Here is a 6,006-nt window from a genome sequence, read left to right on the forward strand (position 1 = left end):
AAATATTATTTTTAAAAAATTCTAAAATAAAATAATAAATAACCAAAATGCTCACAATTTTCCAAAAAAAAGTTAAAAAAAATAAAAAATCTACATCACCATTTCCCATTTAAAAATCTTATTCAGACTTTCCACATCAATTCTTCTTCTTTGGAGAGATGAAAATCCTTTTTAGTTTTTACTTCCATCCAACTTTCATTAGTTGAATTGACAACTAAATTTCGAATCAAAATCTAACCCAAATGGTCAAAATTTGACTGAAAAGGTCGGAAGTCGTGAGCTAGCCAAGTCTAATACAAGATTGAGGCCAAAGTGAGATTAAGGCCTCGTTTATTTTCAAAAAATATCTCATCTCATCTCATCTCATTTCACTTCATCATTACAATTTTTTTAAATCCTCACACAAAATAAAATAAACAATTCAACTTTTTCAAATCCCAAAACAAAAATAATATTAAAAAATATATTCTAACAATATTTTATTTAACTTTTTAATTTTAATCCCATCTCATCTCTGAAAACAAACGAGCCCTAAAGGTACAGGCAAAACAAAGATCCAACCGAGATGAAGGCTATTACACAAAATAAACAATAAAAATAAAATCAAGATGAAGGCCTCGTTTAGTTTCATAATGAGATTGAGATAGATTGAGATAAAATTTAAAAGTTGAATAAAATTTAAAAGTTAAATAAAATATTATTATAATATTATTTTTATTTTAAAATTTAAAAAAATTAAATTATTTATTATATTTTATGTTTGAGTTTAAAAAAATTATAATATTTAATTGAGATAAAATAATTTGTGTAACCAAATAATTTATTAAGATTTTTTAATTCAATTACCAACCCTATGTTGAAAATAGCAAAAGAAAACTCATACTAATGTAACCAAATAAATAAATAGAATTTTTCTTACAGAAGATCCACAAACCAAAACAACACAGCTGCAATAATTACATTACATGAGTTACAAAGATTTAGCCTTATTTTGGGATTTTGAAAAAGGAAAAAAAAATTGAATAAAAATATTATAAAGTTAAAATATTATTAGAATATAATTTTTAAATATAATTTTTGTTTTGAAATTTGAAAAAATTTTAATTGCTTTTTATGTTTGGTTTGAAATTTGAAAAAGTTATAATAATTAGATGAAAAATTTAAAAATTTGAATTGAAAAGTATTTATGTTTGAATAATATTTAGATGTTGAAATTAGATGAGAAAAGATTGGATGAAATGGGTTGAGACCATCTGTAAAACCAAACGGGGCCTTAAATAGTTGGACTTTTAAAGTGTGTTTAGAAAATGAACCCAACTCAACTCATCCCAAACTAATCATTGATGGAATCTATTATTTTTTTAATTTTCTATAAAAAAAAAAAAGTTAAACTCATCTCAATAGAAATTACTATTCACAACTCAATTCAATTCATCTCAACTTTTTAATTAAAAAAAAAACTCATCTCAACTTTTAAATGCAGCCAAGCAGCTTTTTATTCAATGGAAAATGAGATTTCTTTTTAAGAAAAAAATTGTTTAGCACCCATAAATGATTGAAACACGAGCCCTTGATATAATCTAAAAGAAACTAAAACAAAATAAAAACATAATAAGTAAAAAAATGATTTTTTTAGCAATTCATTAAATTTAGAACTGAGAAAAATATCAAAAAATCGAAAAAATCATACCGGACTGGTATGTTCGGTTTGGTGTAAAATTGGTTCGGTCCATTATCGGTTCAAAATCGGTTTCAAACTTGTCCGATTCAAGTTTTACTTTTTCTAACACTGCATCGAACCGGTTTATATATATAATTTTTTTATTTTTTATATGATTTTTTATATTCTATATACTTTTGTTATATTATATTATATTATATATTTTATATGTTAAATTGTTAATTAATATAGTATGAAATTTTAAAATCTTATTATTCATATATAATAATCTAATAATATAAAATTAATATAGCATTTAATATACATATAAATTTTAATTTTAGAACATCAAATATTAATCTTAAACATGAACATTAATATTAAGTTATTAATATAAACATATTTTTTATATATACGTATATATATATCAATGGTAAGTACATTTTATGGCGTAATGAATTATAAAATATATTATTTTTAATAAATACATTTCTACACATTTGATCATATGTACTTTATATAAAAGGTGTATAGTCTAACTTATATAGATTAGGGGTGAAAACCGACGTCGTCGGCGTGGTTTTTGGATAAAATCAACGCTGACCGATAACAGAAAAACTGGGGGAGCAAACGACCGTAACCGGTCGATGGAGAGGAGGAAACAGATGGAGGCGGTTCTCGGTCGGCGTCAGTTCTCCTAGCAACGTGATTCTACTGAGAGACAGAGAGAGAGAGTTGCAGAAGAGAGAGGGAGATGCAGATGAAATCGAGAAATGGAATAAGGTTGGGGAAGAAGAAGACCCCATACCGAAACAACGTCATTCCACGTAAGTTTAAGTAAAACGGCGTCGTTTCAAACATAATTTTTTTTTCTTACGTCTTTAATAAAACGATGCCGTTTGGTATTAATAAAACGACGATGTTTGCTTTAATACCAAACGGCGTCGTTTATATTATTTATTGTATACTTATAGATATAGAACGACGCCGTTCCATTTAAACTTAAGTAGAACAGCGTCATTTTGATTAGTATATATTAAAAAAAATTAAGTTTTATTATATCAGTCGGTTCAGCAGTCCGGCCCAGCCTCAAACCGGGACCGAACCGCTGTTAAGTTTTATTAGAAATATATTATATTAGTATATTTCTCTATTCTAGAAAATTTTGTGAGTTCATCATTAAAATTATACTTGAAAAATCAGTTGTTTTGGTTTTAGTGATGAATCGGTCTGATATAAGTTCTTCAATTTTCAAAATTAGTGTATATCAGTTTGATTTTAAAATATGTCCAAAACAAATTGAATTGGACCGGTTACATTCCTAATTAAATTAAAAATATAAAAATTGAAAATTATTTTAAATTATTTTAGTTCTTTTTAGAAAATAATAAATTTATTTTTTTAATAATTTGTATATTGTTTACTGTGCAAGGTCTGTGATCCTAAATTTAATAAAATGGTTTTTATATTTTCTCTGAAAAAATTAAAATAAAAAATATTTCATTTTTATTTTTTTGGAGTCTTACATAGGCTGGGCCTTGGGCGCAATGGCCTGAGTGGCCTTACCAACGAGGAACCTGTTTTTTATGGACAAAAGGAATTCCACGTAGAACTCTCTTAGAAACCATTGAAAAAGAAAAAGAAATTCACGTGAAACAAAACCACACTTCCCAACACTTGGTAGTACTCCAATTAAAATGTGTACTTTTTTTGGAACGCCTGAGTTATGCATTCCCTGCTGAACTTAAACGGGAGAACGTGTACGTACATAATGCATGTGTTCTAAGATGAGATAATTTTAAATAAAAATTAAATAAAATATTATTAAAATATTATATATTATTATTATTTAAAAATTTAAAATATTTATTATATTTTATGTAAAAATTTAAATAAATTATAATAATAAATTAAATTAAAATAAGATAAAATAAAATACTTCCTCTATCCACGCGGCCAAAGCTAATCAATCTGTGTAACAATATTATACGTCAACATTGATTGTATCCTCGAATCATGTACATTCTATGTCGAACTCTGCGTACGGGTTTTTTAGGCCCCGCGTTTCTTCAAATATTTTGCAGTTATTTAATATATATATAATATATATATATATATATATAAATATAATACACTAGTAGAGGCGCAAGTGCAATGCACGTTTGCCTAGTTGGATTTTTTTATTATTTTACAGAAATTTATTCATAGAAATATTAAAAAAAGTTAAACAACAAGATAAGTTATAAATCTGTTTTTTTTTTCCTCATCTTCGTTGTAGTTTTGAGCCATATTGGACAGGACCAATTGAGACAATATTAAAATTTTTGTGTTGTTGCTAGTTGAATTTGTCTAGATCTGCTGCAACTTGAATCATTTACTATTTTTTTGAAAACTTACAATGCCATGTTTTCTATAAATGGTAAATGCTCTTGTATATTAAATATTTAGTGAGATTAAATAATCAACAAATGTATAAATAATTTGCACATAGAAGAAAATTGAAAACTGAAAAATAACACAGTTTTTTATAAGCAATTTAACTATATTATTAGAATTTTTAAGTTTAGAAATTGAAGTTGTTATTTATGGTTTATATGTTAATTGTTGTAATATATAATTGAATTATTTTATAGAAAACATAAGAGATATCTTAAAGTATAATTAAGAATTTTTTGTCGAAAAGGAAAAAATAGTAAAAATGAAGAAAGTTACCTCTCCAGTATGATTCGTGAAATCAATTACCGTACAACCCAATGCCTCCTCTGCAAGTTCGCCAAACATAACTGCATCTAATTTTCCATTCTCATCATCAAACTCAACATATGTCCGGCAACTACAAATGATGAGAGTATTGTTTTTTGTTAGGATTGGTAAAAATTACTTACAAAAAAATTTTGGAATGAATTATTAAATAGTGAAATTTGAAGAATATATACTGTGGTTGAGCAACACTTTGATGTTTGCAGTGATAACAAAGAAAACTTTCATTTTGGTCATGCTCAATTCTCTTGTTACAATTGATGCATGGCATGTAAAAGGATTTTGGCGCAAGTTGATGATATTTATCTTTGCCTTGATCCAGAATTTTGCTTTCTATATTATATTAGAAACAATGTTTTACACAGTGAGAATGAACAGAAATCTAAACATGGCATTAAGAAAAGTATTTTACTTCCATTGGTTACAAACTTTTCAGTAACACAGCAATATCACAATTTTGTGTTATTTCTCGAACACCAACCGATGATAAAGATGTGGATGGATATTTCAAAAATTTTGCAATAATACTTTCAAGCATTGAATCATTAATTGTCGCCTTTAAAAATTAAAAATAAAATTTAATTTAAGAATGGGAAGAAAAAGTTTAGATCTTCAATGTGTGTAGTTAAGTAATTTAAGATTAATCAATATTAATATAATTGTGCTATTTTTAACGCATTAATAAAAGGGAAATATAGATTTGTGGTTTTTTATAGAAATATATTAATGAATAATTGCTTAAATATGGATTATCATCTTTGCAATAACTCTGCCTCAGGAAGAAGATGATTAATTGTAAATACACTTGTTGGCCGAGACGAGAGAGATAATCCTATATTATAAATACAGATAATTATTAGTTAGAAAATATATGATTCAAAAGAACATTTAAAAATGTTAATTATTAAAAATACCATTATAAGACTGAACTCTTAGTTTTGTTACAAGTAAATTGGTTTTGCTTCAATTATCTCTGAAATTTTTTGGCATTCATCTTGAACAAAGCGACCCCACATTGTTAAACAGATGGGATTTAAGCTATGACATATAAAGCAAAAGAATCAATAAAAAATTTTAAAAATAAAGATTGCAAAGTAATTTTAAAACACTAAAGAGAATAAATGTTTTTACCTCTGATCTATAACATAGATTTCTTGAATTACAGTTGGTCCACTTATTAATGTTATCTCTTTAGATGACTTCATATGAATGGCAATTGCTAAGAGGTCTGATTAATAAGATTTAAATTATTAGTTTGTTGTTAATAAAAAATTTCAAAAGAAAATAATAAATTACCTATTTCTGCAATTGAGTCTTTATAAGGATCTAACTCTTTGATAGGAATGAGATTGTACTTTGGCATTCCTATCTTACATTCATTCTCTGGCACTTTTTCAATGATTATTCTAGAATTTAGAATCCATTGATATTCATGATCTTCAATCCTATATTTAGGATCCAATGGCTTAACATATGCGTTTGTAATATAATAAAATCGAAAAATCTGCAAAGAATCATCTCACGAATCAATATATTTACCAAACAACGCTACTTGGACACTATTTCCCTGTATCATATGAGAAAAT

This window comes from Juglans microcarpa x Juglans regia, chromosome 5S (genome assembly GCF_004785595.1).
Source record: "Juglans microcarpa x Juglans regia isolate MS1-56 chromosome 5S, Jm3101_v1.0, whole genome shotgun sequence".
NCBI lineage: Eukaryota > Viridiplantae > Streptophyta > Magnoliopsida > Fagales > Juglandaceae > Juglans > Juglans microcarpa x Juglans regia.